This window comes from Sorghum bicolor, chromosome 6 (genome assembly GCF_000003195.3).
Source record: "Sorghum bicolor cultivar BTx623 chromosome 6, Sorghum_bicolor_NCBIv3, whole genome shotgun sequence".
Taxonomy (NCBI): domain Eukaryota; kingdom Viridiplantae; phylum Streptophyta; class Magnoliopsida; order Poales; family Poaceae; genus Sorghum; species Sorghum bicolor.
In genome coordinates, this window is record NC_012875.2 from 15579031 (window position 1) to 15594532 (window position 15502).

Here is a 15502-nt window from a genome sequence, read left to right on the forward strand (position 1 = left end):
CAAGCGCGCCACAGAGAGAGCAGTCCATGAAAACCTGCGCCGTATCGAGTACGACGCAACACACGGCCCCCCGGGCCTAAGACAGTTCTCCTCACACCTCCGCCAGGTCGTGTGGCCCCGCAATTTCAAGCTCGAAAAACTTAAGAAATACGACGGCAAGGAAAATCCAGAGAACTGGATCACTCTCTATGAAATCGCCGTCCGATCAGCAGCGGGAGATGAGCACGTCATGGCCAACTACTTCCCCGTAGTCCTCGACCAGGCCGGTCATCAGTGGCTTCTTGGCTTGCCCGAGGACTCCTTCGACTCTTCGGAAGAGCTACGCCAGGCTTTCATCGACAACTTCATCGCCACATGCGAGCAGCCTGGAAACAAGTATGACCTCGAGAGGATAAGGGACAGGAAGAACGAACCTCTGCGCGACTACATCCGACGATTCTCGGATATGCGCCTTAAGATCCCGAAGATTTCCCACGACGAGGCCATCTCTGCCTTCATCAAGGGCCTGCGTTTCCACGAAGCACTGAGGAACAAGCTGTTGCGTAAACGGCCAACAACCGTGGCGGAGCTCCTTGCCACGGCCAAAAATTACGCTGACGCCGACGACGCTGAAAAACTAATCCGAGACGATGCGAGAGGTCCCGACCAGCCTCCCCGGCGTGATGACGGTCGTGGTCGCTACGACAACAGGAACCACCGCCGCCCCGACAACCGTGATCACAAAGAAGGTTGGGATCGGCGGCGCGACAACCGCGACGATTTCAGAGGAAAGCGCCCCCGCGACTACGACAACGAAGTAAATACGGTCAAGCGGCCCAACGGGCGGCGGGACTACCAAGAAGACTACAACAAAACGTTGAAGGGACCGTGCCAATTACATCCAAAGTCTAATCATACCATGGAAGAGTGTCGCGTCCTCAAAAGTATCTATACACGGCGAGCCGCCCAAGACGACTCCGCCAAGAAAAACAGCAAACGAGACGGGCACGACCACGAAGATGAGGATGAGGACCAGGATAGGGACCCCCGACACCAATACGTCAGCCCCACTGACGTGGTCCACTCCATCTTTGGGGGCAAGGTCTCCATCAAATCTAAGCGAGAAAGAAAGCTGTTAAAGAGAGCATGCCTCAACATAGACAGCACCGACGGGCTGATTGCAGACCCAAAATTTCCCCCGTGGTCGCACAGGGAGATCTCATTCAGCAGGAAGGACCAGTGGGCCGCTATTCCAGAGCCAGGTCGTTTCCCTTTGATTCTGGACCCTTGCATCAACAGCATCAGATTCGAGCGCATGCTCGTGGACGGGGGAAGCTCCATTGACATCCTCTTCCGCAACAGCCTGCCCGCTATCAAGATATCTCCTGCGCAACTAAAACCTTATGATGCCCAATTCTGGGGGGTTTTGCCAGGACAGAGTTCAGTGCCCCTCGGACAGATAACACTGCCTGTCCAATTCGGCACACCCGACCACTTTCGGACGGAGTTCATCAACTTCGTGGTCGCGGACTTCGACGGGACCTATCACGCTATACTGGGCCGACCATCGCTGACAAAGTTCATGGCAGTCCCGCACTACTCATACCTGGTCCTTACGATGCCTACGGAGAGGGGTGTCCTAACTGTCAGAGGTAATGTCTACACTGCGTATACCTGCGAAGAGGAGAGCTTCAAGATCACCGAAGCAATCGACCTCTCAATCCGCATGGCAGAAACAGCAACTCAGGCCGCACAGCTGCCTCCCGACCAGCTACGATTACCCGAGCAGGAGACAGCCAGGAAGAATTCAAAATCCAAAGAGTACAAAGAAGTACAACTGGTCGACGGTAGCCCCGAGAAGACGGCCCTCATCGGGGCCAATCTGGATCCGAAATAGGAAGACGCGCTCGTCAGGTTTCTAAGGGACAACGTGAGCGTTTTCGCATGGAAACCCGCAGACATGCCCGGCGTCCCACGAAACCTGATCGAGCACTCCTTAAATGTCTCGAAGACCGCAAGACCAATCAAGCAAAAGCTACGACGGTTCGCTCGTGACAAAAAGGAGGCTATTAGGACAGAAATAACACGGCTTCTAGCAGCCGGATTCATAAAAGAAGTGTATCACCCCGATTGGCTCGCCAATCCGGTTCTTGTACGCAAAAAGAATAATGAATGGAGAATGTGCGTTGATTACACTGATCTTAATAAACACTGTCCTAAAGATCGTTTTGGTCTCCCTCGCATCGACGAGGTGGTCGACTCAACGGCCGGATGCGAACTCCTCTCTTTTCTAGACTGCTACTCTAGTTATCACCAGATTTCGCTAAAAGAAGAAGATCAGATCAAAACATCTTTCATTACTCCTTTCGGCGCATACTGCTACACAACCATGTCATTCGGACTCAAAAACGCCGGAGCCACTTATCAACGGGCCATCCAGCAATGCCTCCACGACGAGATTCGTGATGACCTCGTCGAGGCTTATGTAGACGACGTGGTCGTAAAAACAAGGGACGCGAGCACCCTAATCGACAACTTAGACAGAACTTTCAAAGCGCTTAATAGGTATAAGTGGAAGCTCAACCCCAAGAAGTGCATTTTCGACGTTCCTTCCGGTCTACTGCTCGGCAATGTTGTCAGTCGTGACGGCATATGACCAAACCCTTCAAAAGTAAAAGCAGTACTCGACATGCGACCACCGAAGAACGTCAAGGATATTCAGAAGCTTACCAGATGTATGGCCGCCCTCAGTCGCTTCATCTCAAGGCTAGGAGAAAAAGGCCTCCCTTTCTTCAAACTATTGAAAGCGTCGGAAAAATTTTCTTGGACAGAGGAAGCTGACGCCGCATTCAATCAGCTTAAGACCTTCCTCACTTCGCCACCTGTCCTTACAGCGCCCCAGCCCAATGAAGACCTACTTCTTTACATTGCCGCAACCGACAGGGTTGTTTCCACAGCAATAGTGGTCGAGCGAGATGAACCAGGTCATGCCTATAAGGTCCAGAGACCCGTTTACTTCATAAGTGAGGTCTTAAATGAGTCTAAGGCTAGGTACCCACAAATACAGAAGCTTATATACGCCATTCTAATAACATCAAGAAAGCTGAAGCACTACTTCGACGGCCATCGAATCTTGGTAACAACCAGTTTCCCTCTCGGGGACATTCTGCGCAATAAAGACGCCAACGGCAGAATCGTGAAATGGGCGATGGAATTATGCCCATTTTCCCTGGAGTTCCAGAGTCGCACCACAGTCAAGTCTCAGGCCCTGGTCGATTTCATTGCTGAATGGACGGATCTCAACGAGCCTCCCGTTCCCGATGTCTCCGACCACTGGTCAATGTTCTTTGACGGGTCCTTGAACATCAACGGTGCCGGTGCTGGGATACTGTTCGTGTCACCCAACAAGGACAAACTGCGTTACGTCCTTAGGATCCTTTTTCCGGCGTCAAACAATGTCGCCGAATACGAAGCATGCCTGCAGGGCATAAGACTAGCCGTTGAGCTGGGAGTCAAGCGCCTCTATGTCTATGGCGACTCCGCCTTGGTTATCAACCAGCTCAACAAGGAGTGGGACGCAACCCACGAGAAGATGGATCTCTACTGCAAAGAAATTCGCAAATGGGAAACCAACTTCTACGGCATAGAGTACATCCACGTGGTCCGGGATAAGAACCAAGCAGCAGATGCGTTGTCAAAGTTAGGGTCATCTCGGGCCCAGATACCGTGGGGTATTTTCGTCCAGGACATTCACGAGCCAAGCGTAGGCTCCACCCTGGTCGACAAGCAACCCACCGAGGCAATGCTCATAGACGATGCCACTCCGACAACCGGTAGTCGTGATTGGCGTACCCCGTTCATCAAGTATATATCGGACGGGACAGGCCTTCAGGACAAAACAGAGAATGAGCGCCTCATTCGACGGTCAAAGAACTACATCCTGGTTGATGGTAAACTCATGAGAAAAAACGCAAGCTCCGAACTACTACTCAAGTGCATACCCCAAGATGATGGTATCAAGCTCCTAGAAGACATACATGCTGGATCTTGCGGCAACCACGCTGCATCCAGAACGCTGGTCGGAAAAGCCTTCCGGGCAGGTTTTTATTGGCCAACCGCGGTCAACGACATAGAAAAATTGGTTCGACACTGTGAAGGATGTCAGTTTTTCGCTAAGAGGACCCATGTACCCGCTCACGAAATTCAAACCATCCCGTCGTCCTGGCCCTTTGCTTGCTGGGGGCTTGACATGATCGGGCCATTTAAACCAGCCCCGGGCAACTTCAAGTTTGTTTTCGTGTTAATCGACAAGTTCTCCAAGTGGATCGAATACATGCCTCTGGTCAAAGCAACCTCCGAGAAGGCTGTGGAGTTCCTCAATCAAATCATACACAGATTCGGCATCCCGAACAGCATAATCACCGACCTGGGTACTCAGTTTACTGGCACCACATTTTGGGACTTCTGCGACGACAGGGGCATAGTCATAAAATACGTGTCAGTGGCTCATCCACGGGCCAATGGTCAAGTTGAACGTGCTAACGGAATGATCATTGATGCCCTAAAGAAAAGGCTGTACACCGAGAACGACAGAGCACCCGGTCGATGGATGAAAGAGTTGTCGGCAGTGGTCTGGGGCCTCCGAACTCAGACCAGTCGAAACACAGGAGTGTCTCCCTACTTCATGGTGTACGGCTCCGAGGCAGTCCTGCCGTCTGACATAACCTTCGGATCCCCTAGGATCGAACACTTCGACCAGGCGACGGCCGACAACGCCAGAGAACTCGAGATCAACTGCATGGAGGAAAAGCGTTTGAATTCTTGTCTCCGAACAGCAAAATATCTCGCGGCAGTCAGGCGATACCACAACAGGAACGTCAAGGACCGTTCTTTCGTGGTCGGCGATCTGGTACTTAGGTGGAGAACAAGCCAGGAGGGAATGCACAAGCTATCCACTCCCTGGGAAGGACCCTTCGTGGTCACCGAGGTCACATGACCCACGTCCTACAGATTGGCATACCCAGATGGAACACGCGTGCCCAACTCTTGGCACATAGACAAACTGCGACGATTTTATCCATAAAGTTTTAATAACTTTCCTTTGTAAGTATCTTATAATTGTCAATAATAAAATTTTCTATTTTTTGCCTATACTTTGTTGCACGCAGAACTCGGCAAAACTTCTGCAACGGAAGCTCTTAGCGACTACAAAGTCGAATACGGTGACACGTCACTCTGACAATTATACAGCGCTCAAAACGACAGTCATGACAAAAAGCAAACTTTATTACAAACTTTACATACAAAGTTTACAATAAATACCCTGACGGGCAGACACTGGTCTATTCCTACAGACTACTCTATTGGCCTAGCTGCTCGGGCTGATCACCCGCCTGGCCCTGCTGCCCGGACGAAGGAGTCGGGGCCACCGGCGCCTGGCTGGTCGAGACCGCAGGCGTCGACCGCCCATCTCCCGCAATGGACGCGCCTGACAGCTCCCTGGCTGACCTATCTGAACCCGGCTGGTCTGGGGGAGTGGCCGTTCCGCACAGATTGATGTCGCCGATCACCGTCGACGACAAATCCAGCAGACCACCCCGAAGCTCGTCCGCCTCCTGCGGGCCGACCTCCTTGGGGTACCCCTTCTCCAGCCTGGTCAAGTCGACCAGAGGGTAATGGGCGCGCACCATGCTAAGGACATGCGCGCCAGCAAACTCCCCGGCGTCCTTCACGAACTGCTGGAGCCAGCCCCACGCTCGTTGCGCCTTCTCGACTGGGGTCATCTTCGGCGCGCGGGGCTAGCTCTCCGGGAGCTCGGGACTGATCAGGTCTAGGACCGGGGATACTCCTTTCCAGATCTTACAACAGTTGACCTTCCAGGAGTCCCGGTCCTTGACCAGCTCATCCAGGTGCTTCTTGGCGTTGACCTTGAGCACTGCAAACGAAACAGGACGTTATTTTCGGCATATCAAAAACTAAAGGGGCGACAAGCGGCAGATAACGAGGCGGCACCCATTACCAGATAACTCCCGGTCCTTCCGACCCAATTCCTCTCCTGCTCAGCGCCCGGACTCCAGCGCACCGGCGAGCTCTTGGCTGAGCTGCTCCTTCTCTTGTCGGAGGCGCGCCACCTCCTCTTCCAAGTCTACGTGAATCATAACCTGGTCAGTAAAGCAAACTACATAGCTATACAAAGCTGCTCGGAGCGCGCGACTAACCTTCTCGCTGCCGGTACTGGTCGGCCAAGCGACGAGTGAGCTCGAAATGACGCTCCTCCTGGGCGTTCATCTCGGCCACCTTTTCTCCGACTTCCGACCGCAGCCGGTCTACCTCCGCAGCTAGGGCCTTGTTCTCGGCCACGACACCTTCTATCTGGTCAAAGCACCATTTCTGGTACTTCGCCGTTTTCATTGCGCCCTACAAAACGAACATATGACAACCAAACAAGACAATGCACAGAATTTACAACAGTGCAAAGAACCGCTTACCTTAACTTCGTCGATGAGGCGTTTGGCCGCGCGCTCCACCCTGGCGGCCTCCTCGGTTTCGGCGAGCTCTTCATGCCCGATGAAGTGATCCCCGCGTTGGCGCCACACATACACGTGTTGGCGGCCATCGCGGGGACGACCTTCAATTTCCTCCACCTCATCGTTGGAGGCCGCCCGGGTTTCCTCCTCACCCGTCGCATTGCCCCCGGTAGCAGTCGAAGGCATTACTAGCCCCCGGGCGAGACCCGGGGAGCCTGTAGTCGAAGCGGCCCCTGCTCGGGGCGGCGTGGGGACTTCACTCTCATCGGTGGGAGGAGGGGTCGGGGCTCTCCCCTCTCCTTCTGTGGCATTAGCTGGGGAAGGTGTCCCCGTAGCCTCCTCAGCCCTGGTCGGGCCGCTCTCCGTAGTCGGTGCCGCGGCCGGGAGCTCCTCGGTGCTCACAGGCACGGCTGCAGCCATAGGCTGCTCCGAGGTCAGCGGTGCCGCGTCTTCAGCGGCACAGACAGGCTCACCCGTCCCCTGGCCGGCAGCATGGCCGGGGTCGACATCCGACGCTGTGCTAAAGGAACACAAGTGCAATTTAAAAAAAAAGAGGAGGCCAAAATACGTAAGTCGAACACTTACAGGTCCGATCGACGGTGGGTCGCGGTGAACCTCCTCCTCGCCCGGTCGGCCGGCACCTGCGCCCCCATCTCGACAACTCGCGGAGCAGGAGGATCGCTGGCCACCCGATCAGTAGCGGCCGACGCATTATCTGGGCGGCTCCGAGGTCGTCGGACTAGTGACGGTGCCGCCTCCTCGTCATCGTCGTCGTCAACGATCCGCACGAGCCTACGACGCTTCGGCGCTTGGCTGCTCTCCACCGGCGGATCTGCCGGCAACGTCGGTGTCGGCAAAGGATCTGCCGGCAATGGCCTTTTCCCCGCTACCCTCTCCTCGGTGGTCAGGACGAGGTGGGCCTGGTCCTCCTCACTGCTGGTGTACCGATCACACCGTGCAGCGTCCTCTACCAGCGGATCCTCCCTTGCGGGATCCTCCATCCCAGGCGCCAGTGACACATACACCGTGCACCTGTCTACATCTCCGATCTACAAAGAGAAATACAGACAAGTCAGCATCCGACAATATAACAAATGCAAAGGAGTCACAGTCAGTAAAGGACATTACCTTAGGGGCTGGTCGTCCCAGCTTGAAAGCTTGCACCCGATCACTACCACGGATGAAGCCTCCGTCAGCAAAGTTGAACAGTTCATTCAACAACTGCTGCACCTCTTCCTTCTCCAGGACCTCAGGCCTCATCCTGGTCGGGTCCTGGCTCCCGGCGTACTCGTACGCCGAGTGCACCCTCTTCTGGCAGGGCATCACCCGGCGGCAAATAAAGTTGCCGACCACCCCTAGCCCGTCCAAGCGCGACCAGTCGATCAGCTTCATCAGGTCTGCTACTTGTCCGTCGAATTCTGGGCGGTCGGTCCAACTAACCCTCTTCTCGGGGATGTACCCAACGTCACAGAATGTGGAGCTGCCCGGCTCCTCCCTGACGTAGAACCATTTCTTATACCATTCGGTAAGAGAGGTATTCCAAGGGCAGTTCAGGTACCGGTTCTTCATCCCGTCCCGGAGATTGTGGTATACTCCACCTGCAATCTTGGAGCCTCCAACTGCTCCCTTTTTCCTTAAGCAGAAAAGATAACGAAAGAGATCGATGTGCGGCTCTATGCCAACATAGGCCTCGCACAGATGGATAAAAGTGGAGATAAGGAGAATCGAGTTCGGGTGCAGATTGCAAATCCCGATCTCATAATACAAAAGAAGACCTTGAAGAAAAGGATGAACAGGAACCCCAAAGCCCCTCTTAATGAAATCTTCGAACACGACGATCTCACCGGCACGGGGGTCAGGGATGCTCTCTCCTTCCGGCGCTCTCCAGCCGCCGAGCTCCGAGCTGTGCAGGAGTCCCATGTCGACGAGGTCACCGAGGGACTTGGCGGTGCTGCGGGACTTCTTCCACTCCTTGGCCATCAGTTCGGCCCTCTTCTTGGAGTCGCTCTTCGCCATTGGAGGTGAGGAAGTGAACTTGGGTTACGAAGATGAACGTGATTGAAGGAGGCGAGAGTGGAAGGCTTGAAGGCGATGGCAGGGTAAGCAGTACAGGCGGAACTGTCAGGCTCTTATAACCCGCAACTCCACCTCTCCCACTTCCCGTATTCTCGGGAAGTGGGCGGACCATGCGGCGGATGCGGCGTTTCGGTTTACAATGATTATAGACAATTAATGCGGCGGAGTTTTCGTACCAATTGATGGTTTCCTTTTTCTCAAACCATGCAAAGGGCGGCTGCACAGTTGCCAGGCGCAACTTTTCATGCATCCATCTGACACCCCGTCAGGAGGTCTCGTCATGTCAACTTTAACTGGAAAGATCTTTTCAAATAACAGGAAGACAAATATGGCAGGGAGTCAACAATCCGGGGACTGCACCGATCACCGAGCACTCGACGCTCGAGGACTGGTCGCCCAGTCTATTAGCTCGGAACTTCAAGGACTGCACCGATCACCGAGCACTCGACGCTCGGGGACTGGTCGCCCAGTCCTGACTCCTACGCGCCAGGTAGGGGGTGTGCGTGCAACTTCTCCGACGAACAAGATGGTCACGATCCCAGCTTCCGCGGGCGTGCCTGAAGGCCTCACGTTCACCGTCGGCCAGATCACGTGGACGACGCTCAGCGGCGGCCTCACGACCACGGTTTTGAAAGAAACTCAGATCCAATCTGAGAACACGTCATCTCCGACCACTCGCGTGACGGCACCGAGCGCCCGACTACCGTTCCCGCTCTACAAGGAAAAGAAGATCGACTGCTCGGATCTTCTCCAAGCGCTCGACCACGCTGATTCCAAGCTACTTGAAGCCTCCCAACTAGTGGACGGAATCTTGCGCCAGCCTGATCAAGCTGCTCCAACGGATTTTTTCAAATCTCGTCGGCCAACTCGTGTCATTACACACGAACGGCTGGGAACGTCTCTGACGATAACCTCAACTCCCTCAGGACGGTCTGTCAAGCTCAAGAAGGGAGACTATCCTTGCGGCCTGAACAACTCGGCCTCTCTCTACTCACGGCACATCCAATCCGTTTTCAGCGAAGCGGGTTGGTCCCCAAAGAGAAACGGTCGTCACTACGTCAACATGGTGACAGTCCGAGAACTACAGGACGGCCAGGCTTCCAGCACCAACTCGAGCACCGGCTCCGTCCCCACCGAAGTTATAAACACCGAAGACGAGGACTACGACCTGGATTTTCCTTCACCGAGCACTCGAGCGTCGAGCGTCGAGTGCTCGGTGACGGTCCTTAATGCTCATATTTCTTCGAGGGACCGCCAATCAGCCAGGGTCAGGACTCTAACCTGACACCTCGGTCTTACGCCATTGACTCCCCGCACATTCTTGCTACCAACCGGGGTGCATACTTAAACCGAACGGGGTATCTGGCCGGAGATGCACTCATAGGCTTCACGGTCGGAACGACTTATCTGGCCAACTAAGTGTTAGGCATGCGTTCAACATGACAAGAGGACGTACAACGTATCGGTCCTTAATCGACATAGATGGGGATAGATTCACACCCAAGACCTCCATGTCTCGTTGCTTCACTATCATCCTCCCACCAAGTCTCCATTCATTATTAACACCATTGTTATTTCCACGATAGCAAATATAGCCAACCGTGATCAGGTATCCACTTATCTCTCGCAGGTGAGAGGAAATCACCCGGCTTCTACCGAGCTAAGCATGGCTAAGCATAGAACGTCTTCCTTATACTAGTAAGGGTTTAGGTAGTTTCATATATTGGACAGGGTAGGAATATATGCACCAACGGTTTCATTCAACTCCTAGCACCTAATGCATCATATAAAGTTATCCTCTTGTGCTTTTGTAAAAACAGAGGGTAGGAGACTTAGATTGCTCCGGGGCTTGCCTGGAATCCGACACAAGTCAATTAAGTTAGCTTGCGCCATCTTGACGACATCCAAGTTCGCAACACTTGTGTAGTCCTTCCATCATCCCGATAGGTCCACCATCATGTCCTTCACGTGGTTTATCTAGCGTACCTTAATGAGATGCAAGTATATGAACACATAGAAGTGCAATAGACAAAGCATCACACACAAGAAGCATGGCAAGAGCATGGTTACACTAAACATACTTAAGCACATCTCATTGCTCAACTTAATGATTACACAACCAACATGCTAAGTGAACAAGGAATGCAACACTAAACATATTAGACATGACATACATGTTTCACAAGGGCTCAGGTGTATTAACTTGGCCATTATCAAAGACATGAGTCATACATAGCAATATACCAAGCAACAACAATACAAGGAATCTGTCATTTTTAGAACTGTTAACAGCAGCCGAGAAAATAAATCATAACTGGAGTTACACAACTCCAAAAGACATGAATTAAGATATTCTGGAAATCTTAAGAAATTTTATGCATTTCATCTTTTGATAGCAAATCATGATTCACAAGTTTAGCATGTCGAAATGTTAGGATTACAGAATCAGGTCCTAACAAGAAAGAGAGCAACCATTTCTAAAACCCAATTTTGAACAGACATAACACCCAAACCACATAACCAAATGCCACTAAATTTTAGCAGCATGTAGATAGCTGAATTATCTACAACTTTGCTATAAACAAGATTTCCAGAAAACATCATTTACATATTGTAATCCAAACAGTTCCAGAAACTGTCCAGAAACAACAATTGCAAACAATTAATTATTAACTTATATTTCAAACATACATTTGGGCAAAACCAATGTTACCAACAGTTCGCACATATCTAAAGAACACCAGAAAACATAGTGGTCATTACCAAATAAATTTATTTAATGCATTTCTTAATTTATTTGGATAATAAGGTGAATTAAATAACCTATACCAAACAAGCACAGTAAATTCTACAAAAATTACAGTAGCCTCTGAATACCATTAGTAGACTACTGTATCAATTTTACTGCATTTGAATAAGCATAGCAACATCTATGAAAAAGATAAATTGCTATTGCAATTAACCATGTGAGAGCAAGATAAATACATAAATCATATTTTCTTCAAACACATGATCATATTATATATTAACATGATACAACAATATCATAGAATTGTACTAGAACAATATTTTCCATTTTTAGATTTTTATTTACAATTATAAACCATTTGTCAAGCTCCATAAAGACATCTCTGTTCAAAACATGGACAGAATCTATCATGCCACATTAAACAGCCATAACTTGAGTTTCATAGGCCCATAAATTATGTTTATGTACTCTGGAGAAAGCTTACTAAATTGTGAACAACTTTGTTATAAACATCTAGAGCTAAATCTACCACTAACAAGGACTTACATAACAAAGAATGCAAACCTGTCTGGGTTTAGACAGAAACAGGAACAGTAGTTTAAAATACTATAAATAAACATATGCTTAACCAAAAATTGTGCTATTTACCTTTCTGGAAAGATTATAAAAATTACTGCAACTTATATAATTTCATCAAGGCATGATTCACAACTTAACTGAGCCAAAAAAACAAACATGCAGATCTACTCAGGATAGGAGCAAAGCAACACAGGGCATTTGTTATTTTTATAACTCTCAATCTATCATGCCTAAATTCACGAAACTTTAATCAACCATCAAATATTATATGTAAAGCATGTCACAATATTTTCACATTTATTTGAGCAATAATAAAAACCGTTAAATGAAAAAGACAAATATAACAAGCAATTAAAACCGAACTGCACAAATCTATTTTTACCGTTAAATCTTCAAACTAAAACATGCAATAATATAGATCTACTGCATAGAGAATTTCACAAGGATTCCAGAAAGTCCACAATTGATATTTTATGACTTTTCTAGCATTTTCTATGCATTAACAAAGTCCAACCAGAAATCTGCTAAAACAAAAGAAAAAGGAAAACACTTTTGCCTCGGGAACCTTAGATTTTCCATAAATCACGCCACAGCCCAGAAATACTATTCATATAAGTCTTGGCTTCACATCTAGAACCCCGAGTTGTTTCATATTCTAACCCGAGGTCCTTCTTCTTCCTTACGAAAACAAGCAACACGCAGAGAGCCGGCAGGACGTTCGAGCTAGAGGCTTACGGCCGAATGGTCACCAGCTACGGTCGTGGGAGGCCTGCCCGCTCCTTGCCGCGGCCAACCATGGCCACACCAATCTCCTGTCCGGCTGAGGCAGCAGCAGCTCACAACAGAGGAGCAGCACCGGCGACGGCGACAGATGGGAGAGAGCTAGAGAGGGAAGAAGGCGAGTGGAGGATGGTAGGGTAATGCAGAGCGTGCTGGTGTGTGAGGAGCGTCTGGCGTGGCTTGCCGTCCACTTTAGACGACCAGGAGCGCATGTCAGCCATGGTGGGAGTGCTCTCGCGCATGGATGCTGCGTAGGCAATTCGTCGAGCACGTGGCACGTGACGGTGTGGCTTAGGTGGAATGCGTTTTTGGGCTTCCTATGGGCCGAATTGGACCATGAGCCAAAAAGCAAAGTTATCAAACTCGGCCTGCTCTATAAAACTCGTTTAAGGTTCCAAGTCATTAGAGCTATGGGTTAGGAGATAATTAGATGTCAACATATGAGTGTCAACATAATGATGGTGATTAGCAAAACTCAAAATTGATGACCAAAACAAAGTCAAACTGGTGTCATCTTTTGGTATGCTCTTGTCCACAATATGTACTCCAACTTTTATTTTGGGACCCAAGCAAGTTGTCTTAAAGAATTAGGAGAACACGGAATGCCAACGTGATGAACTGCAATCCCAGACTTAGAAATTCGAAGTGCTGGAATTTAGAGCAGATTCAATTTTGTGGCTCATATTGGACATGCTTGGGCACTTTAACAAAGACTGTAGTATATGTTGACGGTCCTTAATGCTCATATTTAACCATCAACTAATCATGGAAAAGGAATCAAATGCAACTAACACCTAGACTTAGGGTTTTATCTGACAGAATTCCATGAGTTTTGGTGTTTGTCTATTTCTGCAGGGGGTTATCACGAAATACGGAGGAAAGGCCCACACGTCGGGTTTACATAGAGATATTAACGTGCCACGCAATTTTCTATTATCTAGAAGACTCCAGAAGCCATGGGACCGAAGCGGAGGCCGAGAGGACTCAGGGACAGGGCGCCCGCCCTCCTCTCTTGGGCGCCCGCCCTCAACCAGAGTCCAATCAGGACTCTCTTTCGGGATATTGCTCCACCGACCTAAAGGATCAAGGATAACCATTCAATCAATGTCGGTTTGATCCAACGGCCCAGATTCATCTGAAAGGACTATATAAGCAAGGCCCCCTGGCCCCTGGAGATCATACCTCTTCTACAAAATCAAAGCTAGGGTTTCAATTCTTCATCCAAGTAGAGAGGATCCCTCTAGTTCTTCTAGTTCTACCTCTAGTTCATCTAGATCTAGTTCTAGTTCATCTAGTTCTAGTTCTAGTTCCTCTAGTTCTAATTCTAGTTAGTTCTAGTTGTAATCTAGAAAATAGGGAGAGAGAAGAGGAGAGCGGAGGAGGAGCCGGATCTGTCGGATCTTCCTCAACATTGTACTTTTGCAGCAACTGGTTCGTCCTTCATCGTTCTCTAGGTTCTTCAATTCACAATTCCTGAGTTTTTTAATTACTTTTATTTACATTCAAGTTATTTATTAGATTCCCGCTTGCATCAAGTGCTCTAGTCTTTATAACGCTAGAGTAGTAATTAATAGATTAGACGTGGTGTTTAGTCTTGCAATTACCTGGAATTGCACCTAATCCTGCGGATTGTTGTGGTAGCCTTAGGGTAGTGACAGCCCTAACGGTCGACGTATTCCACCTCGTTCGGATCGGTTTTTGTAGGACCGTAGTCAGACCTTCCTAGCCCCCTTCTCATCTCTTTCTGTGGTTAGTGCTCTGATGTCTCGATATAGATAATCTTGAAGTAATTCATGATTCTTAGATCAACTAGAGAACTCTCAGGAAACTTTCTCTCTTCCCACCAAAAATAATTATATAGTTATCCTTGGGCGATCTTGGATCTTAATTAGTACACTCACGTTCTCTGTGGAAAATCGATACTCTTGAATACTCCCGGGTGAAAGCTACATCGGTATCCGTGCGCTTGCGGATTTTTCTGTTTGCGTTTAAAATACCCAACAAGCTTTCTGGCGCCGTTGCCGGGGAACGGTAGCTGTGCTAGTTTCGAACCTAGTCGTCCGTGTATCCTTTTTCTTTTCCTTTTTTACCACACTCACCTTATCATTTTCACCATACCACATGGATTTCACTCTAAGCATTAATGAACATGGAATTTATTTCATAGCCACTTCATTTACTCCATGCTCATATGCAACATCTTCACAATCCATTGGTCTCTCCAACATCACCACATTCGAGATCTCCAACCCCCACTTCCTTTCTATTTATAAAAACTTTAAAAGGGCGGTTGTCGAAGCATATGTCTATAATAAATTTTGCAGATCTCGTTGAGTTGATCTTGATATAGGTCAGCGTTGGAGGGGAAACCACTTCGCCGACATAAATTAATGGTTTCCCAAGGACAAGCTTAGTGTCCTAAAACAAGCACTGATCAGATTGTAACATGAGCTTTTAATTATTTGTAACATTACCTTGTGTTTTGAGCATATAAGGATAATTGTAAAAATATTCCTTTGGGTATTCTTGTCACTAACCTTTCTAGGATTGGAGCAAGAAGATCGGATGAATGACAAGCACAAGGTATGTCCAACCAATCATCATACAACATTGAATTAAATTCATCCAAACTTGAATTTTGCAAAATTCAAGCTTGGGGAGTACTTTACATAAAAACATCCTTTGCCATGTTGCTATGTTGGTTGTCCTTACCTTTGAGACATGCTCCATTTGTTAAATACTAATCACACTACTTCATCTCCACTTGAGTAGATCTCTACAAATGCTCTAATGCTACCTTTATTTGCTTTAG